This window comes from Centroberyx affinis, unplaced genomic scaffold (assembly GCF_046629955.1).
Source record: "Centroberyx affinis isolate AG114_WGS23_722 - 3 ecotype Tasmania unplaced genomic scaffold, CSIRO-AGI_Caff_v1 ptg004244l_1, whole genome shotgun sequence".
NCBI classification, from domain to species: Eukaryota; Metazoa; Chordata; class Actinopteri; order Beryciformes; family Berycidae; genus Centroberyx; species Centroberyx affinis.
The window spans coordinates 257,307-272,684 of NW_027281981.1; the positions used below are offsets into that span (position 1 = coordinate 257,307).

At 40.7% G+C, this 15,378-nt stretch overlaps 1 protein-coding gene across 1 annotated transcript in view; it reads right to left on the reverse strand.

Moving 5' to 3' along the window:
- Positions 1–6,293, reverse strand: part of large1 (LARGE xylosyl- and glucuronyltransferase 1) — a 115,206-nt gene extending 108,913 nt beyond the window's left edge. The window contains exon 1 of the mRNA XM_071543152.1: positions 6,156–6,293. The gene's annotated coding sequence lies outside the window, so the exon portion shown is untranslated. The remainder of the gene's footprint in view (positions 1–6,155) is intronic.
- Positions 6,294–15,378: the final 9,085 nt, after the last annotated feature.

The following is a 15,378-nucleotide window of genomic DNA, read 5'->3' on the forward strand; positions in this document are numbered from 1 at the left end:
TTTCAACTGCTTGTTTGTCTTGTGAAATAGTGACATTTAATGAGAGAGCCTTTCGAGTGGGTAGTGAGTCATTTCACTGTGTTGAAATATCAGTGGGTCAGTGGGCGCCCAAGAAGGATGTTCATGATCACACTGAAAACTGCAGCATTGGTTTGGAACAAGGGAAAGCTTTGTGAGGTCAAAGCTGGAGACGGTGAACAACAAACGCCTTGTGGCAAATTAGTGAGTTGGCGTTTTTTTAGCTAATGTGGAGAAACATGGACATGTATTGCCCAGCAAATATTTTGACACTGAATAGATATTGATACGATGGCCTGCATCAATCTTGAAAACTGGGGTAAACAAAGTGCCAAAATGAAAGTTGAGACAAGGTCCATAGTCATCCATAGCTGCTACCTCTTCCCATCATTTTGTGAAATCAGGATCGAGATATCTTTTGTTTCAAAAGCTGTTTTAATATGATTTTTTACTGTGCCATATAACATAATGTGAATTTTTTTTGCTCATTTGGGTTGACGTTGAACTTGGTCACTTTCTGCATGTTGCTTGCTGGTCTGGGCGATATGGTTGAAATCAATATTATGATAAGCATAAGGATTTTTCTCGATATCAATATATATATATATATATATCACGATATGGCTCATATATGCAAAATCATGTTAAATAATCAAATGAATGTTCATCTCATTGAACCGAATGGTAATGTTAGGTGTGGTGTCAAACAAAACTGAAATATTCAAATAATATTCCTACCATACCTCATTTTATACCTACCATACCTCAGTTTTTAAGTAAAATTTGCTTGTCATCATCAATTCAGACAGCAGAAATGTGTGTCACGATATCATAATATCTTCATATCATCACGATATGATTCCACTGAAACCCAGACCCATGACTCATGAGTCATGAGTCATGGGTCTGTCACATTTAGAATGGAAGTCTGTGATTTAAGAGCAATAGTGGTTAGCGGCAGCAGGCACCTTTATGTGTGTAATAGAGCAGACTTATAAATTGCTATTTAAAAGATGTAAAAGTGGCATCAACCAGAAGCTGAGGGAACAGATTACAGTTAAAGGATTTTGCTCAAAAATAAAATTTGATTTACTAGAACCAACATCTTTCAAAGAAAAGTAGGACGTCTTAATCTGATAGCATCAGCTGTGTATGTCCTCTACGAATGTGCATCATTATAGGAGTGTCTCAGGGGCAAAGACACTCATCAGGAAAATACTCTAACTGTAGGCCTATACCTGACCTCAATGAGAAGCGTATCCTACTGTGACACTCGTCCTGAATTAGCATTTCTCTTCACTTCATTATTCAGTCGGAATCTGCCGTCCCTCGGGTCGTTTGCTGCGATGCCCAAAATAGTGGGCATTGTTCCAGCTGAATTTAAACAGCCACGACTCAACCGGGCGGATCCGAGCTGACGAACCAATACGACACCCCTGCTTCGCCCCGTACGCGTTCGGCCAGCCCCGCCGTTTGAAGAGGCTCAATCCGATGTTGCGGTCATCAAAATGTCAAAGCGGAGGGCGTGTGCTTCGGTCCCTACAGGGTAGAGCAGGGGGGGCGGGACCGGTTGAATGCTGTTTGCATTCGGCATGAAACCGGGAGGCCTTCCAGCTCGGAGCCAGATGGCCGGCAATAGACTGTCAGCTCGCACAGCTTACAACATCAACCATTACAAATACACGCAGTGCTAGGTATAGTGCGTGCTATTCTGGATATGTACACTCTCTCCAGGATGAGAGCAGGATATGTAATCTGTTTTCTTTCTTTTTTTGGCTTTGTGTAGCTAGCACCTGGCTGAAACTCCTTTTATTTCATGTTCACACTATTCTTCCCAGGCCATCGCTGGGCTTGAATTATACAGGGTGTCTGCAGGCTTTAGAAAGCCATATTTCAGACTTTTAAAAGGCCTTTTTAATTCTACTAGTCCGTACCCGGGGATGGGCACGCCACAACTATGCGCAGACTTGCCAAAAATGTGCATAAACAGCGTAAATTTTGGGAAAATGGAGAAATCAGCTTCGTCAGTCCCTGCCTATGCCAATGCTCAATGCCCATGTGCAGTTTCAGATTGATTGGCCAACCCATTGAGGAGCAAAATGGATGCAGACAGACAGACAGAAAGACAGAGTTTTCCTCATTTTATAGTAGGATCTACATTGAATTCAAGACCAACTGAAAACACAACAAAATAAAGAAACAAAGCTGTGAAAATCAGCCTGTTTCTAATTGAACACAGCTAATGAAAGTTGTGGAACTACAACTAGAAAGGACACCAGGAAATTAATAGTTAAGGGACACGAAGTCCCACTGCGTTCAAGTAAAGCAAATGACGCATTTTGTACTACTAATCACGTTCTGTATTGATCCAAGAGTGGACATGCCACTCAAATAAAACCGCCACTGCATGGTGAAAAATATGACCTCTAATAACTGGATTGAACACATTTTATTACTTTTTAAATCCTTACAGTCAGATAATTTATGATAAGACTTTGTCAAACTTTATAAGGACCCTTGTTACAGAATGCATCCCAACACTGCTAAATGGCCTTCATATTTGACAAAGAAGGCTTGCTGGTGATGTGACTATTTAACCATGCAGCGATTCAGCAGGATGAAGCCACACAGGTTTAGCCTATAAATGAGTTGCTCACTGATAATCCCAGACATCACAGTCTATCCTCGATACTGGATGCTGATCCATTGCTACAACAATGCAGAACAGCTGAAAAATAAGTAATTTATTGGAGTTAATTAGAACTGTGGGATAGCATGTCCCTCACTGGATTTATTGTACTAACCAGATTCCTATCAAGGCACTTAAGTCATTTCATTTAAACAGGAGGGGCCATCAAAAAGGCATACACAAAATGCAATCACGCCATGATATTGCCTTTGCATTCTGATAAGACAAACATTAAACTGAGCCGATAGTGACCCACTTATAATTCAAAGTGATCACAGGCTCTGTGCAAGCCCTCTTTTGACTGGACAGCATTTTAAATGTGCATATAACATTATGTTTTGTAAATTATTTCCACGTTGTTCAGATGCACTGATCTGCATTGATGCCATTAACTTTTGCACTGTGGCTATGGCATTATGAATCAGAATAGGCAGCCTTGCATGCATTTTATATTATATGCCCAGGCTCCAGAGCTGCATTACATCATCTTACATCGAGATTTCACAGATAGACAAACCTACGGCTGCAACAAGTGATTCTAATGTTTAGATTCATCCAGGTTTTGATATGATTGATTGAGCCCACGTGGGTTTACAGGACACATCCATACACAATGTTGTGATATGTGAATGTATATCAAACATATTCTTAAACAAACTCAGCTATCACACACTCAAGGTACATCGCCGTTTTTTTTTCCCCAGGCTTTACTGACAAAGTTTGCCTCATCGAATCCACCTTTTCTGAAACATATCTCAAGTCTTTCAGAGTCATCTAACCAAAAGAAATGAATGGGATAGAAGCCATTATGCTCTAATTATCGTACAAAGGGCAATAAAATACAAAATTAATCTCATTTTCTATTTCCCCTGATCACATAACAGACTCTTTTCTCCTCTGGTGTGTCACTGAACCTTCCTGTTTCTATAGCTAATAGTAATGAATCTAATCTCACCTGTAGCCAGAGAGATCTGTGGCTTCTTCAACTTTTTAGTGACACACAATTCTCACATATCTTTTCTCAATATCTTCTTAATTATGGTTTTACCAAACATCATTATACCAATTGCCCTTAGAAATAAGGAATCATTTATTTTTGACCTCCTGCACATCACAACGTGATCTATTCTGATAAGTGAATTCTACACCAGCTGAAAATAAGGACATCACTTCCCTGGGACATGGATAGCCTAGTTATTAAAGAATATTGCTTCAATGACTCAACGGTTGGGAAAAGCCAGAGCACGTCATATTTGAAGAGTTTGATTCCAAAATGAGATATCCACCACTGGGGGAAAAAAACATGACACCCACTCTGCTTGCATCAAAGTTATGCACATCATGCATTAGTATTGAATTTAGGAGTCATCTTAAGTAGAGCTGCAATGATTAATCGATTAAACGATTAGTTGTCAACTATTAAATTAATCGCCAACTATTTTGATAATCGATTAAATCGGTTTGAGTAATTTTTTAGGAAAAATAAGTCAAAATTCTCTGATTCCAGCTTCTTAAATGTGAATATTTTCTGGTTTCTTTACTCCTCTATGACAGTAAACTGAATATCTTTGGGTTGTGGACAAAACAAGACATTTTAGGACGTCATCTTGGGCTTTGGGAAACACTGCTCCACATTTTTCACCATTTTCTGATTAATCAACTAATCGATTCATCAATAACATAATCGACAAAGAAAATAATCATTAGTTGAAGCCCTAATCTTAAGACATTTGCTTATAAAAATAGTTCATCGTTTGTGTTATGTTTTTCAAATATTGCCTGATAAACTTCAGGTAGCACACTGTTTTCCAAAAAGATGTAGAGCATTTTTGAATGTTGTGATTTGTTGTGAATTTATTAACTCCAACACACATACAAATGAAACAGCTGAAATGTTCAGATCATGCCCCACGGTGAGTCTGACTCATGGATTTCACCTCGGAGTCTGCAGAGGTCAAAGGTTCTCCTATATAATGCCTCCCACATTTAGAGTCTGGGCTGACCTACACTGGCGAGGCATTTCCCTTCCATAATATTCAAAGTGATTACATTGTGATGGCTGCATCACCAGAAATGTGGCTGTTTGATGCTGGGGCTTAACGGAGAAATCGATGAGGCGGTGGACAGAACGGGGGTTGTTTGCTGTTACAACGGCGGATGCTTCCTACCGAGAGTCTGCTTTCGCATTCATTAATCGAAGACAAACAGACATAATACCTACACAGTGTGCACCCACGGACAGATGGAGCCATCGATTGTCTGAAGGTTATCGACTGATCGGACGCAATTGTCTACATCCGAAAATGCTGAATTCTCTGGATTGTTTACAGCCCAGAAGCCTCCAGCACAGGTGAAAAATATGAATGACAAACTATTAAATTGAAGATAAAAGGCCAAAATGTTCACACCTTGCATGAAAAGTCTCTGGAGCAAAGTCATATAGGATCCGTGGCATATGTATGTTGATGTGTCCTACATGTATGCAACTTAAGAAGTAGCCTGTGTATGAGCTTTGACTTATCTCTTTATTTTCACATCTCTTATCTATCATTCTGTACTTGTTATATTAATACTAGTCCATTTTACCAATGGCTATTTGGTCCTATCTATGCCCTGTAAGCTACTTGAATTTAGTTTGGTTTATTATTATCATTATTATTAACATTATTAGCAGACCCAAGGATTGTTTGGGGTTGGTGGGGGATGATGTTCTATATGCTTGAGGGGGAGGGAGGGAGTGGGGGGAAAGGGCGATGGGGACTCTACTGTCAATGTAATTGTATTAAAATTCAATAAAATTGTATTGGGGAAAAAAAAAAGTCTCTGGAGCAGCAGCTTATAGATGTGTTTCTTTTCAAGTTCAAATTCAGAAAGTTTAATGTCACTGATGTTTGGGTGTCTGTAATGCTGGACAGCTCCCTAGGAAGTCTTCTTTGAATGGCTGAGCAAGGAAGCCCCAGTTTATAGAGCTGTTGTCTTACCCCCCCCAGGCCAGCAGCATCAGGTGGAAGCATCCATTTTAACTTAAACCCAATCAGGGCAAACTGGGCAAACTTCATGACGTTGACCTGAACCCCTCTGTGGGCTGTAATAACCCGGTTATCCCTCTCCCATCTCTCCCCATCAGTTTGCTGTAGTTGATGAGGGGGAATTAGCCTAAAGGAGCAGTTTTGTTTTTTTTGCCCTGGTTTCTGTGGGTTTGGATGGAAGAGAGGCAAAAATCTGCTGCGTTGCTGCACTCCCTTAAAATTAAAGCATATAGGCCCATACCCAAATGGGAATTTACGCACAAGGACTTTTTAAGGTTAGGTTAGGAAAGTTAGAAAAAAACACAACAGACAAATAGTAGCAAAAATCTGCTATAGACGAACTGTTTAAGGCATTTCTAATCACAAAAGAAGGCTCCGTGTTGGCTCAATCTCATGAATAACTGCGGATTAACACTCACCTGATGCAGAAAGGGGTTCAAACTGGTGATTTTCACAGAGAAACCGTCACCAAACACGCTCTCTGAATAGATCCCACGGTGCTGCCTCTGCCTAGCACAAACAATCTGTGCAACAAAACAGCAAAAAAAGGAGACGGGCTTCTATAGGTCAGTCATAACAGTTGTTCTTGCGCAAAATGAGACGCTGTCCGCCGCTTACTTGTTCCATGTAGTTTGAGCTCCAGTGTTTAGCTGGGCCAGCCTGGCCTCAGCTGTTAGCCCGGGCTAACATCAACAGCAGCTGAGACGTGTGTTTCCTCCGGGCCTGGATAAAGACTTGTATCTCAGACAGGTTTGTGGCTGCGTCGCCACACAGCGGCTCTTTAGTCTCTTCCCAGTCTCATTAATAGAAGCGGGTCTGGATTACTGTGACCAGCAGCCAGCGACACACACACACACACACAGCAGGGGAAAAACAAGAGCTTGCGGCGGCCTCGACAGCATGAAAACGGACTCGGCGGGTGTCTTCCGAAGCTCTGCTAGTTTAAAATTAGGTTTCCATGTGTCCGGTTGCGCATATATCCCTTACATAGAGGCGTTGCAGCCTCGTCCAGGTCCTGGTTGTGTCTGAGTCCTCGGCCTCAACACAGCAGCCCTTTCTTCCTGACCAGCAGTCAGCATCCAATCACAGCGCCGGTTCCAGAGACGGACGGCGGGAAAACACGGAGTTGAGCTCGAGGATTGGAGTGTGGACTGGACCACCGACTGAAAGGACCATAGATTTCAGTTAGACTGGTGCCGGAAATAAATTGGCCATTCAAACCCGTAATAGACATTACTTTTTACACTAAATAGCAGTAATTGTGTCTTACCGTAAATTTCCAGATTTCAGGCTGAATCACAAAGTTGTTATGTGAGTTATCTTTCAGTGAAAATTTAAACTTGATATTGTATTTTATCAACTGCCAATAACAACCCAGCTAGAAATTGTACGTTCCCAGAATGTTCTGACAACGTCCCCGTTGGCGTAAAGGACGTCGCCTTGTAACGTTCCCAGAACGTTCTCGTTCGATCACGATGACGTGACATGTGGCGAGTGACATTACAGGAACTTTTAGAGGAGCAACCTATAATGTTCTTTTTTGGTCCTATTTAGGTCCTTCCATCACATCACCAGAACGTTTTCAGAACCTTTAGTAACATTACAGGAACCTTTAGGGGACCAACCTATAATGTTCTTTTTTGGTCCTATTTAGGTCCTTCAATCATGTTCCCAGAATGTTTTCAGAACCTTTAGTAACATTACAGGAACCTTTAGGGGACCGACCTAGAATGTTATTTTTTGGTCCTTGCATCACCTTCCCAGAACGTTTGCAGAATGTTTAGTAACATGACAGGAACTTTTGCAGAACATTTAGGGGACCATTACTATAGGACGTTCCCTCTAGGTCTCTACGCTACATTCCCATAACGTTTGCAGAACCTTTAGTGACATTACAGGAACTTTTAGAGGACCAACCTATAATGTTCTTTTTTGGTCCTATTTAGGTCCTTCCATCACATTCCCAGAACGTTTTCAGAACCTTTAGTAACATTACAGGAACCTTTAGGGGACCAACCTAGAATGTTATTTTTTGGTCCTTGCATCACCTTCCCAGAACGTTTGCAGAACTTTTATAACATTACAGGAACTTTTGCACCTTTTTTGAACCACATGTGAATGCTCCCATATGTGTCCAAAAACCACATGTGGTTCAAGATCACACTGCTGAAAAAGATGCAACAAAATTTGTAGTCTAAACTACAAATTTTGTTGCATCTTTTTCCAGCAGCCATGGCTTCACTTATTACTAAAGTGACCATAATGTGTTTTTTGAGTATCCAGAGGGGTGGAAATCATTGCAGAATCATTGATGGTAAAAAATGAACGGTAATGTTTGGAAGTTAAAGAAATATTCTGCACACTGCCAAAAATTAGCTGGAAAAAAATCTAACCAAAAGAATCAATCTATTAACTCAAATGGATAGTGACAAACTTAAAGGTGTAAATGCATCAACAAAAAACAGAGAAAAAGTGCTTTATGGAGAACAAACATATTACCTGTTATGATAAGACTTCCTAATTTGATGAGAACATCTACAGTAAGTGCTATTCACAGGCAAGTTGAGAGGTCTGCTGATATTTCAAATCTGCTAACTAATCTCCTTCTTATTTACAGTTCCTGGGCATTGAAAGAGTCCATCAGAATCATAGAGGTGGTGACCAGAACATAATATTATAGAGCCATTTTTGACATTTGAGTTAAAGTCATTGGCACCCAGTGGCACGAACGAGGATCTGAATTTTAGATTATGGGGACGTCAGTGACTGATCTTCACCTCTGGTTGATGAGCTAAGTTGATCTATGTATTAGGAAGTATGTGTTTGCTCTCCATAGAGGGATGATGGAGGCATGAGCTGAAACATCTCCTCCTCTAGCCCTTTTTTCTTCCTTTTTTTTTTTGTTTTTTTGTTGATGGACTTGCACCTTTCGGTCTGTCACAATGTTGTTTTGGCTAGATTTCTCTCTCAGCTCAGTTTTGGCAGCTTGTGGAATGCGTCTTTGACTTTTCTAGCCTACTTTTTCCTTCATCTGAAGTTTGTTCCATGCACCTGCAAGCAGCACTGAGTCATCAGAGCACAGCAGCATTCTTCTAGAATGTCTGTTTGGAAGAGGCCCACAGCCATATGCCACACATTCATTACGCATTCATTACCGGTGATACAGCATAGCATGTTATAGCATCGACAAAAAACTTTTTCTCTTTTTTTTTTTTTTTTTTTTTTTTTTTCTTTTTAGTACTGCGGAAAATTGTTGCCAAGAATACTGATGCACAGTTCGGCTCGAGCTGAGAGGAATAATAAATCTACTGGGAAATCGCCCATAGGCATGCACCAGATTTAGGCTACTTTATGTACATATCAGAGAGAAACTTATGCCCGAGAGACCCTGTATTACATGATTTGTGCAGCAGCTCAAATGGGCTTAACAGTCAAGCCAGACATATGCCTGTAAGAGTTATCACTTCCCTTCTCGACTTTGGCTGTGTTGCGAAGGTGCGGCTCACCAATTTGAAAACGCTGAGCCAATGATCCTGTTTGATTTCTCTAAAAGTATGGAGTATGAATACAAAAGAAATCTGCCATACGAGCTCGAGATAGTGACATCAAGGTGGGTTTACTCAAAGTTCAACCCACCCCCACATTTCATCAATTACGTTTGAACTGCACTCTGTTTTATGTCGCTTAGCTCATAACTATCATAAACCTTCCATAACCGTGTGGGCATTGAAGAGGGAGAGCTCATTTGTATTCTCAGTGGCTTTATGTCTTAAATCATGATGGAATATAATAATTCTGAACACTGTAAAACAAAGCAATCTGGAAGAAAGGTTGCTCTATAGGCCGATATGAGTAAAAATAACAGTTCCAGCCCTCAATAGACAGTAAACAAAATATCATTAGAGTGGGATCATTTATGGTAAACCAGATCCTCAGCCTTTTCAATTATAGTTATTTGATGAGGAATAGAAATTTTAGATTGAAGGTTGTAGAGATGGTTTGTATGGAATGTGAAATCACTGCAAAGCATATTTCAAAAAGGCGACAGTCTTCACAAAACTCCACCATAGCTTGTATTCAGACTCTTCAAGGCTCTTCTTCAGGAATTCATCTTTTTTTCAAGCCCACACCTGTTGTCCCTCTTAACTATTCTGTTCACTCTTTATCTTACAGGCAGCATACTGTGTAGTGCAACTGATGAACCATATAATGAAGCGATGATATACGCCCAGCACTGTACTATGAATGAAATAAAACAGCTTCTGCGTGGTCTGGCAGCACCTTGGTGAATTTAACTTAACGATAATTACAACCATAAAGTGAAAGCAGTGGTGGAAGAAGTACTCTGATCCTTTACTTTAAGTAAAAGTATCAATAGAGCAATGTAGAAATACTCCATTACAAGTAAAAGTCCTGCATGAAAAATCCTACTTAAGTAAAAGTATTAGCAGCAAAATGTAGTTAAAGTATTAAAGTAAAAGTAGTGGTTTGGTCCCTCTGACTGATATTTTATTATATATGACATCATTAGATTATTAATACTGAAGCATCAGTGTGTAAGCAGCATGTTACTGTTGTAGCTGCTGGAGGTGGAGCTAGTTTGAACTACTTTATATATAGTTAGCTAGTTTAGTCCAGTGGTTCCCAACCTAGGGGTCGGGCCCCTCCAAAGGGTCACCAGATAAATCTGAGGGGTTGTGAGATGATTAATGGGAGAGGAAAGAAGAAAAAACAAAGTTATGATACGCAAACCTGTTTTCAGTTTTTGGACCTTTTCTCTAATCTTAGATTTTTACTGAAATATTGCATTTGAACATTTATTGAAATGAAACCATGTGAGGTTTAGAGGGAAAAATCACTATTTGGTGGAGCTGTTAACAACTCATAGACATCTGAAATGTGACCCGACTACACACTGCTTTTTGTAAGACGTCAAAAGCCAAAAAGGTTGGAAACCACTGGTTTCATCTTTAACAATTTGTTGTATTTTAAAAGCTTGTTATATTATCCATTGTGTCAAATCTCCATCTGAAAAGTAACTAAAGCTGTCAAATAAATGTAGTGGAGTAGAAAGTACAATATTTCCCTCTGAAATGTAGTGGAGTGGAAGTATAAAGTAGCATCAAATGGAAATACTCAAGTAAAGTACAAGTATCTCAAAATTGTATTTAAGTACAGTACTTGAGTAAATGTACTTAGTTACTTCCCACCACTGAGTGAAAGCAACTGTTAACATGAGTACTGAAGAGTGCTGAAATGTGAGTCTCCGAGTGGTTAATCATTGCCTTGACACTCCTTCCTTTGCATCATGCCCCTGCATTACGACGACGTTTCACCCGACCTCCGTAAGGTTAAATCTAAGTCTCTTCTTAGCAGCTAAGTCCTTTTCAACTGAAGTCAACATTTATAGATGATTCCACGGGGTGCAAGAGGAGCTCTGCTGGCTCCGGGTGATGCGGTGACAACCTCAAAGTCCTAGCAATGGGATCACATGTGGCAGGCTGCTTTAAAGCCTCGCCGCTTGCCTTCAAAAGCCCTCAGCGGGGGGGGGGGAGTCGGTCTCTGAGCTGCACCGCTGGCTGGCGGGGGGGGGCTCAGGACTCCCTAACCCCCCGAGAATCCTCTGGGAGATCCACCCATCCTTCCCTCCTTACCTACCACGCGTTCACCCCTCTCGACTCCTCTTTCCCCACCGACGTGCCTCTTGGACAGGCTGAAATATCATTGTGTTGGAGCCCTTGAAAGAAACATCAAAGGTTATTTTTGGATGAAGACTCCATCTGAGCAGCCAATCATGACAATCCTCTCCCCGGCAGACCGTTGAGGTAAAAGGGACGCGCTTGATCTCAGCCTCAGACATGAAGCCCCATGGGGACGCCGAGGCAGATGTGACATGCTTTGAATGTGTCATTTTGATGTGTTTGTCACCCAGCCGGTAATCCAGTCAATTAGTCGCCTAACCTTGACAGTCACACTGCGAGCAACGCGATCAACAAGTCACTGGAAGTCCGTTCGTTTCCGACCGGGGGGGGGGGAAACTCACGCAACAAGCTTATCGGCCGAGAAAAAATGGCAACAAGTCCTCCAACCCATACGATCACATAGGTGGTTTGTTCCTACCCTATAATAAGACCCACAGGAGCGTTTCCGACGTGATCTCACAAAAATACGTAAAAAGAACACGACCTTGACGAATTTGAAAACGTTCCTCCGCCACAAATTGAATTACGTCCCAAAGGTTGGTTAATGGTTAAATTTAGGCAAGTAAAACAAGTTTGGTTAAGGTTATGGTAAAGTTTAGGCAAATAAAACAACTTGGGTTATGGTTATGGTTAGGCAACTAAAACAACTTGGTTTGGTGGAAAATGGTGGAAAATGGTTTGGTCATGGTTAAATAAAAAAAAAAAAAAATGTGACTCACGGTTGTAAGTCCTTTGGAAACACTGGGAATCTAAGAGGTCGCTAGAGGTCACTTAACTTTAAAATGTAACTATAGGTCGTAATAAGCTGCTTGTACAAACGACCTATGGGGGCATTTTCTGGGGGAGGACAGTCTCAAAAATGGCCACCAACAGCCAATCAAATTTCCACAGTTTCTTTACCGATGTGTTGATTACAGTCATTCAAAGCTTCCCTGGTCGCTACAACTTTTATATGAAAGACTGCAGGGGCAAACGTCTCAAAAACGATGTTTGGGGAGCGGTTGCATCCATAGTTGGGGGTCAATAGTAGCGATGCTCCAGAATTCGAATACCACATTCAGCAAAGTACGAATAATGTGTTTTAAACAAATACTTGTTGAGTTGGTTTGATTAAGAATCCCTGTCCTCTTAGTATGTTCAGTCCAGCAGGGATGTTGTGCCCATGGACACACACACACACACACACACACATACAGACTGTCTACACTTTTGTGCTTCTCTTTCTCACATGATAGCCTACGCCAGTGATTCTCAACCTTTTTCACATCAAGGACCCCTAATTTAGTCCACATTAAGGCCACAGACCCCCATTTGATGAGATTTTGTCTCTCGGACTAAAATCTGAGAATATTTTTATTGTTAGGTATGAGTTTGTCCAGAATTCCATGACTATCTGTATTGTAGGTAGAGAGATAACAGTGAAACTATGATCAAAACAGTCATTCTTCTACATTCTCTAGTTGTGTTAACTTCTTGTAAATGAAATAATGGTGAAGTTTAACAATTCATCAGTTTGCTGGGGACCCCCTGGAACCCCATCAAGGACCCCCGGTAGTCCCCGGACCTCACGTTGAGAACCGCTGGCCTACGCACGCATTGCCGCATGCACACACCTGTAATGGCAGCGATGTGCCTCTCATCCAGTAGTCTAAAATTAAGACTCAAACTTCAGAAAGCTTCAATTTCACTCCTAATGCGCATCATTTCCTTTTCATTATGCTGCTGAAGCACAAGATGGTTCTGCATTTGTTTGATGTGATGAAAGAACAATTAAGAAGCATAGCATAGCATAAGTACCTTCCGACTTCCGAAACTCGTAAGCATGACCTACCGAGGAGCACTTGAAGGCAGCATATGTCCCATCTGTGAGACTGGGAGACTGTGGGGATTACACATCTTCACACTTACCTAACAACCGCCCACACACTTGGTCTCTGTCTGACATCGCCTCATGCGGCCTGCTGTTAGTTCTCAATGAATCGTGGGTTGAACTGGGGAATTTGTGATGGGACGCTGGGCATTGTAAACCATCTGGACGTTCATGGAGTAGGTGTGTTTTCTATTTCAGTCTATGATTCCATTCTTATTCTGTAGCCGTGCCCTCCATCCTTGTGGATTTGTCATAGATTCTTTTGTATACTTGTATAGCTGCCTATTGTAATATGTATTCATGGAGTAAGTCCTGTATGTGAATTGTATCTGACATTCTTCTATAAGCCAACCTATTTCTTCTTAGTAGATAGTATAACAATGTTTGATCTATTCTTAATCTATGATTATCTGTATATAATCTTTTGTATGTGTTGTGTGTATTTCCTTGTAGGCCTCTTGGCCACAATATGGGTAATGGGCTGATTGACTGATTGATTCCACCCATCAGCCTCATTCCTATTGGCTACCACCAATAGGCTGGTTGCCTGTTTAGAGCCAACATGAAAAACATGGAAGTAGTGCTGATGATGGTCTGAGGGCCGAAACGTTCACCTTTTTTCTCACTTTTTTTCACTATATAAATAAATCATCTATTCTTGCATCCAATGAGCCTCAATAGTTTTTGTCAGTGTGCAGGCTTTTTCTGATTATATTGGACTGTCATGCTGGCCTCTAGCACCTGGCCCACTCCTTGGTAAGCCTTGAGTCAAGAGCGCAAACTTTTTGATAGTCTATGATTCCAAGTCATGCCTTATTTCTTCCAGGAGAGATAGAATTGCATGACTTGGCAACTTTTCACCTCATCCTCTGACATCCCAAACAGAGTAATGCATGGAAGAAACACTTTCTCTCATTGTGTTTGACCTCTCCCTCCCTATGACTAAGGCAGCAGCCATGTTAGCGCCAGAAAATAAGACCTCACTAGGCGTTAAACACCGTGTAAAATCAGCAGTTTTTGCTTTAGTAAATCAGACGGGAGGCATCATTATGCGTCATTACATGCACATAATAAATGCGATTTTAATGAGAGTAGGGCATAGTCTGCATTGGGTTTGATTAATTTGATTCTTACCAATATCTGTCATCCACAAGTGCTTGTAGGATATATGAGGGCCATTCCTTTAGAATGATGAAATCCCTATAGTCATATCAGCCAATAATTTGAGGGATGTGGTGTGCATTTTCAAAGTGCTGCGCAATTATGCATGCCTCATCCAATGTGGGTGGCTGTATTAAATCTTGCAGAACTAGCACCTGGCTCTTGAAAAATAGGTAAATGAACTTCTGTAGGTTATTCCAAGCAGCTTCAAAGTTTCTATAGTGCAAATCAACAGTTGCATGCATTGTCAGTTGCTCAAAAGAAGCACCTGAAGTATTGCATTTTTAATTGCAATAAAGCAACATGACAGAGCAGAGTCATGGCTGTAACTGTTTGGTTAAATTTGATAGTAGCAGGACAGGAAACAATTTTTTTTTTTGTTTTTTGTTTTTTTTAACAAAAACATTTCCACAATTTTCTCTGTATAATTGAAATATGTACTTCAGTCATGTAAACGGGATTATTATGGGGAGTTGTCGCAGTTGTCCTGAGTTTATGCAATCATGTGGAAACAGTAAGCAATCTCGGCTCACTCGTGTCGGCAATCGTGGCAATTTTGTCACTCATTTAAGCGTAGCCAAATATGTCTGACTGAACGCAACCTTTTTAAGCGCTTACACAAAACAAACTGCAAGCAACCGACGGAATAACGGAAACACATTTTATTGTACAAGTTAGTTGTAGCTGCATGTGTGATTATTGTGTGAATCATTGTCTAAGTTCCAAAATATAACGGTAACACTTTACAATAAGGGTCACTAAGTTAAGGGTTAGTTAATGCTTAATAAGGGTTAGTTAATGCTTAATAATCATTAACTAACCCTTAATTAACAGTTAACTAATGTGTAATTTACTAATGGGGTTCATGTTAACTAAGGTATTCATTTATACATTATTTAATAGTTTATA